General features: G+C 44.1%; 1 pseudogene; it reads left to right on the forward strand.

The window, feature by feature from the left end:
* LOC124019873 overlaps nucleotides 1-14,369 on the forward strand; it is a 54,537-nt pseudogene that overhangs the window by 23,374 nt on the left and 16,794 nt on the right.

The following is a 14,369-nucleotide window of genomic DNA, read 5'->3' on the forward strand; positions in this document are numbered from 1 at the left end:
CTGTAGCTGTCTTGGAGGACCATCGGTGTGCCCCCGGTGATGCATTGGGCTGACTGCACCGCCTGCAACCACAGGGCTCTCCAGAGGCTGTACCAGGCAGTGATACAGTCCGACAGGATGCTCTCAATGGTGCATCTGTAGAAGTTTGTAAGGATCTTAGCGGCCAAGCTGAATTTCTTCAGCCTCCTGAGGTTGAAGAGCCGCTGTAGCGCCTCCTTCACCACATTGTCTTCACAGTCTCCACTACGACCTCGTCAATGTGGACGTGGGGCGTGCTCCCTCTGCTGTCTCCTGAAGTCCACGGTCAGCTTCTTCATTTTGTTGACATTGAGGGAGAGATATTTTCCTGTCACCACTCCGCCAAGGCCCTCACCTCCTCCCTGTAGGCTGTCTCATCGTTGTTGGTAATCAGGTCTACCACTGTTGCGTCATCTGATGATTGAGTTGGAGACGTACGTGGCCACGCAGTCATGGGTGAACAGGGAGTGTAGGAGGAGGCCCAGCATGCACCCTTGTGAGGATCAGCCTACTTTCAACACCTGGGGTCAGCCAGTCAGGAAGTCCAGGACCCAGTTACACAGGGTGGGGTTCAGACCTAGGGTCCAGAGCTTACTGATGATCTTGGAGGGCAATATGGTGTTGAGGGCTGAGCTGTAGTTGATAAACAGCATTCTTACATGGGTATTCTTCTTGTCCAGATGGGATAGGGCAGTGTGCAGTGTGATGGCGAATGTGTCATCCATGGATCTGTTGGGATGGTATGCAAATTGTAGTGGGTCTAGGGTGCCGGGTAAGGTGGAGGTGATATGATCCTTAACTAGCCTTTCAAAGAACTTCATGATGACAGAAGTGCGTGCTAGTTTAGTAACCTTCACTTTCTTGGGTACAGGAACAATGGTGGACATCTTGAAGCAATTGGGACAGCAGACTGGGATAAGGAGAGATTGAACGGGTCTGTACATGCTCTGAGAACACGGCTTGGGATGTCGTCTGGGCCGGCAGCCTTGCGAGGGTTAGCACGCTTACATTTCCTACTCGCGTCGGCCACGGAGAACGAGAGCTCACAGTCCTCATGAGTGGTGGTGACCTGCATCGGCGGCCAGGGGAGCACAGTACACACATAAACACAGGCTGTCTGACTAACCCCTTTACTACTCAAACAAACATGTACACAGTGTTGTGTTCATTGTGTGTTAGTTCAGAGATGAAAACAACATTGGAAAAAGTATGGTGGGTACATAAGAGGCTGAAAAACAAACACAAGTGGGGTAGGAATTTGATGTCTTAGAAAACTTGTGTACTAGAGTGATTTCAGTCTTTATTGTATAATCATTTATTGCATTTATATAGTGCCTTTCCTCCTACAGTAGGTGCTAAAAGTGCTTTACATAGTAAGGTGGAAAACTTACCTCTTCCTTGACCAATGTGTAACAGGGGGATTCATGGAAACCATTTTGCTTAAGAACACTCACCACACATCAGCTGTCATGGTGGAGAAATGAGGTGTGATATATGCCAATTGGGAATCAGGGGGATGATTTGGTAGTCATGATTGAAAGGGGCCAGATTGGGAATTTGGCTAGGAAACCAAGGTTTAGAACATTACTCTTACGATAAGTGCCATGAGATTTCTTTTAAACCACAGGACACCCTTATAACATCTCATCTGAAAGATGGCACCCTAGGCAGGGCAATATCCCCTTCACTATCCTGGGATCTCCTTAGACTAGAGGGAAGCATCATCTGCCAGCAGCATCTGGTCTCCCATCCAGGGACTGACCAGGACCAACCCTGCTTAGCTTTAGAAGCAGGCCAGCTGTAGGATGCGGGGTGGTATGGAAAGGTTAGTCTTAAAGATTAGTTGGAGCTCATAGATGTCTCTCTCTTTCACTCTAGGTCGTTTGGTGTGGTACTGTGGGAGATGCTAACAGGAGAGGTGCCGTATAAAGAGGTGGACTCCTCGGCCATCATCTGGGGAGTGGGAAACAACAGCTTGAACCTGCCCGTCCCAGAGAGCTGCCCAGATGGATTCAAAATACTGCTGCGACAGTGCTGGTGAGATAGAGGAATGGGAGAGAGGAAGGGAGGGGAAAGGGGTGGGAGGTACAGAAATGGAGAGAAGGATGAAGGGAGGGAGTCGTGGAGGAAAGGCCATAAACATGCCTGTAACTGAGGAGGAGCTACAAGAGTAGATTTCATGAAAAAAATGTAAGTTACGAAGTGGTAGGCCACACAAGCTCACAGAACGGGACCGTCGAGTGCTGAAACACTCGACGTAGAAATCGGTCCTCGGTTGCAACACTCACTACCGAGTTCCAAACTGCCTGTGGAAGCAACGTTAGCACAATACCTGTTCGTCGGGAGCTTCATGAAATGGGTTTATATGGCGGAGCAGCCACTCAAGCCTAAGATCACCATGCACAATACCAAGAGTTGGCTGGAGTGGTGTAAAACTCATTGGACACTGGAGCAGTGGAAACGTGTTCTCTGGAGTGATGAAACATGCCATCTGGCAGTCCGGCGAATCTGGGTTTGGTGGATTCCAGGAGAACGCTACCTTCACCAATGCAAAGTACCAACTGTAAAGTTTGGTGGAGGCGAAATAATGGCCTGGGGCTGTTTTTCATGGTTCGGGCTAGGCCCCTTAGTTCCAGTAATGGAAAATCTTAACACTACAGCATGCAATGACATTCTAGACGATTCTGAGCTTCCAACTTTTTGGCAACAGTTTGGGGAAGGCCCTTTCCTGTTTAAGCATGACAATGCCCCTGTGCACCAAGCGAGGTCCATATAGAAATGGTTTGTCGAGATCGGTGTGGAAGAACTTGGCGCCTGCACGGAGCCCTGACCTTGGGATGAATTGGAACGCCAACTGCGAGCCAGGCCTAATCACCCAACATCAGTGCCCGGCCTCACTAATGCTCGTGGTTGAATGCAAACAAGTCCCTGCAGCAATGTTGCAACATCTAGTGGAAAGCCTTCCCAGAAGAGTGGAGGCTGTTATAGCTGCAAAGGGGGGACCAACTCCATATTAATGCCCATCATTTTGGAATGAGATGTACGACGAGCAGGTGTTCACATACTTCTTTTGGTCTTTCAGTTGTAAATCTAGCTCTTTTTGCCCACAGCGGTTCAACTCTACGATTGAAATCCTGATGTAGAGGCACCTCTATGTCTGTGGTCTCCAACAGGTCAATCGCAAGCTACCTGCACACACATCTAATTCTGAAAGGGAAAGCATACCTGTGAGATGGGTGATAGTAGTTGTTATACAGTACCCAAGACAAATCTGTGAGTAATTTGACCACTGGAAAAAAAGCTACTGGGTAAATACTGCAATGCGGGTTGGATTGAATTGAGCCCCTAATCTTAATTTTTCACAGTGACGATAGCACTTTTCTTCCCAAAACAATACAGAGTCCACAATAAATAAATAACTGCATGGGGAATTTGAACTGGCAAGTGGCAATTAATGTCAGGAACGGTGAGATAACTATCCAGAGCCATATTTGCTTGCGATGCACACCATTTTATTATCAGAGCATGCCAGTGGACTTCTGGTCAGTATGCTAGTGAGAAATTGTTGGGGTCAGGTATAACTACATTTACCCACCCCCAAAATTAGTATTTATGAGCAATTCTCCCCACCCACAACTTCTCACATGAATGCGTTTTTATTTTTTTGAAGGGGTTGGACAAAGGCGGAAATTGGGGTTGAGAGGTATCCTTTAAACGGTAGAAGTAGACATGTTCTAATGTTGTTTTTTTTCTGCTCCCAGGAGCTGTAAGCCCAGGAACAGACCTTCTTTCCGTCAGATCCTCCTACATCTGGATATCGCTTCAGCTGACCTGCTGTCTACCCCACAGGAGACATACTTCAAATCTCAGGTAAAGTAGAGCCCAGCAGAGTACAGCTCTCTAACCCTAACCCCACAAGAGACGTACTTACAATATCAGGTACATAAATAAATGAAACACTAGAATGGACATTGACATGCTACAGGACGGCCATTTAGAAATGAAACTTTCATGGTACAGTTCAGTCATTTTGAATTTTGTCCACAAATGTACCCACATTTCAATTTTATGTAAATAGTTTATGATTAGTGAATTCCATAATATAATTATTTTGTTAGACACTTCTCCCTATTAGCTGAAATTGTATTTTTTCAAAGCCATTTGAGCTGTCGTGATAGCTGTTAGAGGCAAGTGCTGCCAGGCCAGACACCAGAGAGGCCCTGGCTAAAGCCAGTGTGAAAGACTTGTTAGCAAACTTTTGTGCCTTCGGGAAGTATTCAGGACCTATTGACTTGTTCCACATTTTTTTACCACCTTACTCTAAAATGGATAAACATTTTGAAATCCCCAGCAATCTACACACAATACCCCATAATGACAAAGCAAAAACAGGTTTTTAGACATTTTTGCAAATGTAAAAATAAAAAAGGCACACACAGTGTGTGCCAGTGCATCTCAGAGAAATAACCAAGCCATGAAGTCGAAGGAATTGTTCGTAGAGCTACAAGACAGGATTGTGTCGAGGCACAGATGTGTCTGCAGCATTGAAGGTCCCCAAGAACACAGTGGCCTCCATCATTCTTAAATTGATTTGGAACCACTAAGACTCTTACTAGAGCTGGCCGCCCAGCCAAACAGAGCAATCGGGGGAGAAGGGCCTTGGTCAGGGAGGTGACCAAGAACCCAATGGTCACTCTGACAGAGCTCCAGAGTTTCTCTGTCGAGATGGGAGAGCCTTCCAGAAGTATGGCCATCTCTGCAGCTCTCCACCAATCAGGCCTTTATCGTGGAGTGGGCAGATTGAAGCCACTCCTCAGGAAAAGGCACATGACAGCCTGCTTGGAGTACCTAAAGGACTCTCAGAAACACAATTCTCTGGTTTGATAAACCAATATTGAACTTTTTGGGCTGAATGCCAAATGTCTCGTCTGGAGGAAACCTGGCACCATCCCTATGGTGAAGCATGGTGGTGGCAGCATCATGCTGTGGGGATGTTTTTCAGGGTCAGGGCCTGGGAGACTAGTCAGGATCGGGGCAAAGATGAACGGAGCAAATTGTAGAGATCCTAAATGAAAATCTGCTCCAGAGTGCTTAGAACCTTAGACTGGGGCGAAGTTTCACCTTCCAACAAGACAATGACCCTAAGCACATAAGCACACAGCCAAGACAACGCAGGAGTGACTTCGGGACAAGTCTCTGAATATCCTTGATTGGCCCAGCCAGAGCCCGGACTTGAACTCGATCGAACATCTCTGGAGAGACCTGAAAATAGCTGTGCAGCGACACTCCCCGTCCAATCTGACAGACCTTGAGAGGATCTGTAGAGAAGAATGGGAGAATGCTCTTGGGAAGGAGATAAACTGTGATGTGGTGAGGTGCTGGGGGAGGTCCATAATCAACCACCTGTACTGGTTAGGAAATTCTGACAAAGTGGACATCGGTAGCTAACCATGTCCAGGAGAGCCTGGTGGCTCAGTTGACAGAGCATGGTACTTGCAACGACAGTGTTGTGGGTTCGATGGTCCCACAGAGGACAAGTTCAAATACTTACTGTAAGTCGCTCTGAATAAGAGCGTCTGCTAAATGACTGAAATGTACAGTGGCTTGCGAAAGTATTCAACCCCCTTGGCTTTTTTCCTATTTTGTAGCCTTGCAACCTGGAATTAAAATAGATTTGGGGGGGATTGTAATCATTTGATTTACACAACATGCCTACTTTGAAGATAGAAAATATTTTTAATTCTGAAACAAACACGACAACTTGAGCATGCATAACTATTCACCCCCTCAAAGTCAATACATTGTAGAGCCACCTTTTGCAGCAATTACAGCTGCAAGTCTCTTGGGGTATGTCTGTATAAGCTTGGCACATCTAGCCACTGGGGTTTTTACCCATTCTTCAAGGAAAAACTGCTTCAGCTTCTTCAAGTTGGATGGGTTCCGCTAGTGTACAGCAATCTTTGTCATACAACAGATTCTCAATTGGATTGAGGTCTGGGCTTTGACTAGGCCATTCCAAGACATTTAAATGTTTCCCCTTAAACCACTACTCGAGTGTTGCTTTAGCAGTATCCTGAAGGTCATTGTCCTGCTGGAAGGTGAACCTCCGTCTCAAATCTCTAGAAGAATAAAGTAGGTTTCCCTCAAGAATTTCGCTGTATTTAGCGCATCCATCAGTCCTTCAATTTGAACCAGTGTTCCAGTCCCTGCTGATGAAAAACACCCCCACAGCATAATGCTGCCACCACCATGCTTCACTGTGGGGATGTTGTTCTCAGGGTGATGAGAGGTGTTGGATTTGCGCCAGACATTTTCCATGATGGCCAAAAATCTCAATTTTAGTCTCATCTGACCAGAGTACTTTCTTCCATATATTTGGGGAGTCTCCCACATGCCTTTTGGCGAACACCAAATGTGTTTGCTTATTTTGTCTTTAAGCAATGGGTTTTTTCTGGCCATTCTTCCGTAAAGCCCAGCTCTGCGGAGTGTACGGCTTATTGTATTTGAATTTTTTTTTAACCTTTATTTAACTAGGCAAGTCAGTTAAGAACAAATTCTTATTTTCAATGACGGCCTAGGAACAGTGGGTTAACTGCCTGTTCAGGGGCAGAATGACAGACTTGCCAGCTCAGGAGTTTTGAACTTGCAACCTTCCGGTTGCTAGTCCAACACTCTAACCACTGGGCTACCCTGCCGCCCCCCTGCTGTCCTATGGACATACTCCAATCTCCGCTGTGGATCTTTGCAGCTCCTTCAGGGTTATCTTTGGTCTCTTTGTTGCCTCTCTGATTAATACCCTCCTTGCCTGGTCCGTGAGTTTTGGTGGGCGGCACTCTCTTGGCAGGTTTGTTGTTTAATAATGGTTTTAACCCAACCCTGATCTGTACTTCTCCACAACTTTGTCCCTGACCTGTTTGGAGAGCTCCTTGGTCTTCATGGTGCCCCTTGCTTGGTGGTGCCCCTTGCTTAGCAGGGTGTTGCAGACTCTGTGGCCTTTCAGAACAGGTGTATACAGTTGAAGTTGGAAGTTTACATACACTTAGGTTAGAGTCATTAAAACTCATTTTTCAACCACTCTACAAATTTCTTGTTAAAAAACTATAGTTTTGGCAAGTCGGTTAGGACATGTACTTTGTGCAAAACACAAGTCATTTTTCCAACAATGGTTTACAGACAAATTATTTCACTTATAATTCACTGTATCACAATTCCAGTGGGTAAGAAGTTTACATACACTAAGTTGACTGTGCCTTTAAACAGCTTGGAAAATTCCAGAAAATTATGTCATGGCTTTAGAAGCTTCTGATAGGCTAATTGACATAATTGTAGTCAATTGGAGGTGTACCTGTGGATATATTTCAAGGCCTACCTTCCAACTCAGTGCCTCTTTGGAAAATCCAAAGAAATCAGCGAAGACCTCAGAAAAAAAATTCTAGACCTTCAAGTCTGGTTAATCCTTGGGAGCAATTTCCAAACGCCTGAAGGTACCACATTCATCTGTACAAACAATAGTACGCAAGTATGAACACCATGGGACCACGCAGCCGTCATACCGCTCAGAACGGAGACACGTTCTATCTCCTAGAGATTAATGTACTTTGGTGTGAAAAGTGCAAATCAATACCAGAACAACTGCAAAGGACCTTGTGAAGATGCTGGAGGAAACAGGTACAAAAGTATGTATATCCACAGTAAAACGAGTCCTATGTCGACATAACCTGAAAGGACGCTTGGCAAGGAAGAAGCCACAGCTCCAAAACCGCCATAAAAAAGCCACACTACGGTTTGCAACTGCACATGGGGACAAAGATTGTACTTTTTGGAGAAAATGTATCACAGGCCTCAATATGTCAATTTATCACATGGAATTGCCATCATTTCTCAGAACAAGAATAGACTGGCGAGATTCAGAAGAAAGGCTTTGTTTCTGGCCATTTTGAGCCTGTAATTGAACCTGCAAATGCTGATGCTCTAGATACTCAACTAGTCTAAAGAAGGACAGTTTTATTGCTTCTTTAATCAGAACAACAGTTTTCAGCTGCGATAACATAATTGGAAAAGTGTTTTCTAATGATCAATTAGCCTTTTAAAATGATAAACTTAGCTAACACAATGTGCCATTGGAACACAAGACTGATGGTTGCTGATAATGGGCCTCTGTACGCCTATGTAGATATTCCATTAAAAATCAGGCATTTCCAGATACAATAGTCATTTACAACATTAACAATGTCTACACTGTATTTCTGATCAATTTGATGCTATTTTAATGGACAAAAAAACAAAAACAAGGACATTTTTAGGTGACCCCAAACTTTTGAACGGTTGTGTGTCTTTAAATTCTATCACTAGGTAATGTTGATGTTTGATCTGGAGCTATTATGGAGACTGATCACTATTCAACTGTAATATAACTCTGTATTTCATGTCTGTGCTCAGAGTGCTGTCTACACACTCATTCAAGTATAGTGAAGGTAAGTCACGGAATCCTACCACTAAGATTTGTTGATGTTGGATTTGGAGCCATAACATAATGGGCTGAGTCATATCAACACATCATTTGTGCCATAAATCTTCTACTGACATCACATCATGATTTGCACAAAAGTGAAATTACATAGATCTCAAGTTTAGGATTCCACCTCCATTTGTTTTACAGGACTGCTGTGCTGTATGAGACCAGATGGACAGAGGCTGAGGCAGTGGTTGTAATTGCAATAAATACCGTTTTTAAAAGAGTTATATCCTTCAAATAAAGTAAAGATGTTTACACAATTTGACTCACTAAATCATTCTAATTGGGTTAATTTTAAGCCAGTGTAGGTGGGATCGGGGAGCTGGTCTGCACACGCTGGGATTACCAAGTGGACATTTGTTCTTAGGTACTCACGACACTAATGGACAACAACTTTCTGCCAACGATTTGCCTACCTTTCAGAACCTGTTATCAATTGCAAACTAAGGGCTCGATTCAATCAGATCCGCTTTAGCCAACATCTGCAGAGTTGTTTTGACGGTGTCAGGGTGGAACTGCATTCGAGCTGTCAAATCCTCAAGTGGCTCCCGGCATTATACCTAAAGTGGACATTGCCATTGGCTGCACCGTGTCGCATTAACAGAATCCCATGCAGCCTTGTGTACAAGTTCGAACACTGGAATATAAAATGTGCTCTACACCTCGATTAGGATAAGAGATCCTAATTTCCTTTAATGATTTTTCAATTTGAGCGTAATTATTGCTATATAGCCTACACTTTCTCATTCTGAACTTCTGACTGGAGTAAGGCGTGTGTGGCTTTGTGAAAATGATTGCAAGAGCAGCTGCTCACCGATTTGACCAATGCAGTTCCACCTCTGACACCAACAAAGCATCCGCCAAAACATATATGAGTGTCTGCTATCACTGGTTAATGCTTGATCTGATTGAAGACTTTGAAATGGAATAAAAAGTTATTCCAATCTACAGAAAGCCTACCTACAGGTGTGTTCTAGTCCACTATTATTTTTCTCATGGTTAGATTTCTCGATTGACTGGGGGTTAATTTATATATCAGTTATTATAGGGATGTCCAGTCTCCCTATAATTAGAAGCCTTCCTATGCTCTAACATAGCATACTTTGCATTTACCTACCCACTTATTTCAGCATCCATGTCCCCATGTTCTTGCCTGTAAGCATTGCATACAGCCGGGCATATGGGTTGAGGCATATAGGGCAAATCCTGGGTGTAGCATGCCACCAATACGTTTTTGCACTTTGCCATCACCTGTACAGTGCATTCATACACCACAGAGATCCTATTAAATTACTCATTCCTAATCTTATGGCATACACTTTTGCTCAAAGATTATTATAAACCCTTTACCCTTTCATCTGTTATGTGATGGTAGCTATATCATTGGAAATAGGTTTCTTGTGTGAACAACAAAGAGCTCATAACAACCAGTCATTTTCCCTTGCATGATTGATGACTATGTACTGAGAATGAAATGTAATCTGCAACATATGCTTTCTCCTCTACCTCTCTGCAGCACAGATTTTCACTTGCAGTGGACACAAGAACACCAATTTAGAGAACATTAGATGGCAAAGTTTTCCCTAAATGCTTATGACAAACCATCTCCAGAACCAGCCATAGGCAATGTTATGGCTAATCTAGCCTTAGCCTAAATATGGAATGTGTTTTTGTTTATTGTTGCCTAGGTCATCACTAGAGCATCATGGGTAGGTCACAGTCACTCGGAGGTATCTGGATGTACCAGTACCGCCACAGAGATTCTAAAGCTAGAGGTGCTTACACTTGCGAAACAGACCAAGCAGATGAGGCCGGGGTTTTCAGTTTGAGAAGTCAATAAGAGAAGTGAAAAATTCTTCCTTGGTTGTTAATTTTCTTGAAATCTAAAAGTACAACCTAGAGTTGAGCTAATGTCTAAAATAGTTGAACATGTTATTACTCCAACCTTGTGACAGTGACAAAAGCTACTTTATATTGAAGGAGTGCCTTTGATTTGATGGTCTACACATTCGCAGTTCGGTGCGAGATGAATGTTAGACCCGAAGGCATGTTTCTGTGTTGTAGCTTATCTAGCCAACATTGCCTGACAACGCCTACAAGCGTGATCAGGGATTTCTATTGGAGAAGCAGTTTCTGCCTATCTTCATACTGTGCTGTCTTTGGTACCACTGTATCACAGATAGAACAAGGAGCATATTTGGCTGTATGCTAGCTGGTGAATAAACCATCAGACTGCGGCAAGTAAAGTTACGTGTGTTTATCTGTATGCACATCTACAGCCATCAAAAGCTAAAATCTACCAGCTAATACTTCTTGCTTCTGTCACAAGAAAAATATACTGAACAAAAATATAAACGCAACATGTAAAGTGTTGGTCCCATGTTTCATGAGCTGAAATAAAATATCCCAGAAATGTTCCATAAGCACAAAAAGCTTATTCCTCTCAAATGTTGTGTTGGGGACAATTAAGGCCACACTAAAATATGAAGATTTGTCACACAACACAATGCCACAGAAGTGTTACAAGTCTGAGTGAGCGGGCAATTGGCATGCTGACGGCAGGAATGTCCACCAGATATAAGCTGCCTCCAACGTCATTTTAGACATTTTGGCAGGAAGTGCAACCGGACTCACGTGTAACCACGCCAGCTCAGGACCTCCACATCCGGGTTCTTCACCTGTAGGATCGTCTGAGACCAGCTACCGGACAGCTGATGAAACTATGGGTTTGCACAACTGAAGAGTTTCTGCACAAAATGTTAGAAACCGTCTCAGGGAAGCTCATCTGCGTGCTTGTCGTCCTTACCAGAGACTTGACCTGACTGCAGTTCGGCATTGTTAACCAACTTCAATGGGCAAAAACATTCTATTTGGTGTAGGTCGTTTAAGTTTACATTGAAAGTGTTTTTCCATTCCGAAAATGTGTCTGTATACAGTGCTTTCGGGAAAGTTTTCTGACCCCTCGACTTTTCCCACATTTTATTACATTACAGCTTTATTCTAATATGTATATTTAAAAAATCCTCATCAATCTACCCACAATACCCCATAATGACAAAGCAAAAACTGTTTTTTAAATAATTTTGGCACATTTATGAAAAATAAAAAACTGAAATATCTCTGTACTTTGTTGAAGTACCTTTGGCAGCGATTATGGCCTCAAGTCTTCTTGGGTATGCCGCTACAACCTTGGCAGACCTGTATGTGGGAAGTTTCTCCCATTCTCTGCAGATCCTCTTAAGCTCTGTCAGGTTGGATGGGGAGCTTCGCTGCACACCTATTTTCAGGTCTCTCCAAAGATGTTAGATCGGGTTCAAGTCCGGGCTCTGGCAAGGCCACTGAAAGACATTCAGAGACTTGTCCCGAAGCCACAGGACAACAACCCTAAGCACACAACCAAGACAACGCTTAGGGTCGTCCTGTTGGAAGGTGGACCTTGTCCTCAGTCTCAGGTCCTAAGCACTCTGTAGCAGGTTTTCATCAAGAATCTCTCTGTACTTTGCGCCTTTCATCTTTCCCTTGATCCTGACTAGTCTCCCAGTCCCTGCCACTGAAAAGAATCCCCACAGCATGATGCTGCCACCACCATGCTTCACCGTAGGGATGGTGCCATGTTTTCTCCAGACGTGACGCTTGGCATTCAGGCCAAAGAGTTTAATCTTGGTTTCATCAGATCAGAGAATCTTGTTTCTCATGGTCTGAGAGTCTTTAGGGGCCTTTTGGCAAACTCCAAGCGGGCTGTCATGTGCCTTTACTGAGGAGTTGCTTCTGTCTAGCCACTCTTAACCTGATTGGTGGAGCGCTGCAGAGATGTTTGTCCTTCTGGAAGATTATCCCATCTCCACAGAGGAACTCTAGAGCTCTGTCAGAGTGACCATCGGGTTCTTGGTTACCTCCCTGACCAAGGCCCTTCTCCCCCGATTGCTCAGTTTGGCCTGGCGGCCAGCTCTAGGAAGAATCTTGGTCATCCCAAACTTCTTCCATTTAAGAATGATGGAGGTCACTGTGTTCATGGGGTCCTTCAATGCTGCAGTCATTTTTCACTACCCTTCCCCATATCTCTGTCTCGACACAATCCTGTCTCGGAGCTCTACGGACAATTCCTTCGACCTCATGGCTTGGTTTTTGCTCTGACATTCACTGTTAACTGTTAGAACTTATATAGACAGGTGTGTGCCTTTTCAAATCTTGTCCAATCAATTGAATTTACCACTGTTGGACTCCAATCAAGCTGCAGAAACATCAAGGATGGTCAATGGAAACAGGATGCGCCTGATGTCAATTATTCTCATAGCAAAGATTCTGAATACTTATGTAAATAAGGTATTTATGCGTTTTATTTGTAATACATTTGCTAACATTTTTAAAAACCCAAGGAGTAGGGTGGATCCGAGCGTTCTGACCTAAAAACAGCAGTCAAGCTGTTGGCTAACATTGGCTAGTTTGCTAGGCCGTAATCGCTGCCAAAGGTGCTTCAACAAAGTACTGAGAAAAGGGTCTCAATACTTATGTAAATGTGATATTTCAGTTTTGTATTTGTAATCCATTTGAAAAAATGTATAAAAACCTGTTTTTGCTTTGTCATTATGAAGTATTGTGTGTAGATTGATGAGGGGGGAAACATCTATTTAATACATTTTAGAATAAGGCTGTAACGTAACAATATATGGAAAAAGTCAAAGGGTCTGAATACTTTCCTGAATGCACTGTGTATTCAAATAATAATAATACACCAACCCACATTTTGGGAACAACTGCTCTACTGTACCCACTATTACACTAGAGTGGCTTATGTCATAAACCTTAAACCAGAGGCTAATGTCGCCCCTATTTCGATATAAATCCTGTCTAACAGCAGAAATGCTTAGTTTAGTTCTACCACCAAATAATGATAGGGGCTACTAATAGATACCTGAATTGGGGGTGTGCAGATATTGTTGTTGTGGATTTCATTTGGAGTGGAGAGAAACAACAACAAATAGGGAGGGCACTGACAGCTAGCTGATAGGCAGTGCACCATAGGATGGGTGGAAAAGCAAGGAGTAGGGGAGGAGAGGAGAGGAGGAGAGTCTGGGAGGGAGGGGACAGAAGCAGAGAGGATGGGAGGAGAGGCAGGCAAGAGGGGAGGAAATGCAGGGAGGAGAGGCAGAGAGAAGGGAGGGACATAGAGGAATGAGGGATGGCTGCATTAGCTTAATAACAAGAGCCACACACACACAGAGGGACCGTGATAGACTGACATGCACGCGAGCACACACACACACACACACACACACACACACACACACACACACACACACACACACACACACACACACACACACACACACACACACACACACACACACACACACACACACACACACACACACACACACACACACACACACACACACACACACACACACACACACACACACACACACAATCTCTCTCTCTTTAAAACCTTTCTGTCCTTGTAAAAGACAAACAGACCGCAGCTAGAGGGACAGGTCAGAATGATACACAGTCAGGAAAATGTCCACGGTGTCCTTTCAGAATGTTTTCACTGTGCTTACTGAGCACGATTGAGATGCTCTGTGACATGGATTCGTTTTGACCGTTGTTTTGATTGAAACATGGTATGTCTATGCTGCTGTCTGTCTGACTGTTATGACTGAGACACTATGGTCTGTGTTGCTGAGTTTTAACTAACACATTATCTGTTGCTGTGTCTGTGGTGCAGGCGGAGTGGCGAGTGGAGGTGAAGCAGCACTTTGAAAAGATCAAGTCTGAGGGGACCTGTATACACAGATTGGATGAGGAGATGATCATACGATGCAAAGAGGAGCTCAGG

This window comes from Oncorhynchus gorbuscha, unplaced genomic scaffold, assembly GCF_021184085.1.
Source record: "Oncorhynchus gorbuscha isolate QuinsamMale2020 ecotype Even-year unplaced genomic scaffold, OgorEven_v1.0 Un_scaffold_713, whole genome shotgun sequence".
NCBI lineage: Eukaryota > Metazoa > Chordata > Actinopteri > Salmoniformes > Salmonidae > Oncorhynchus > Oncorhynchus gorbuscha.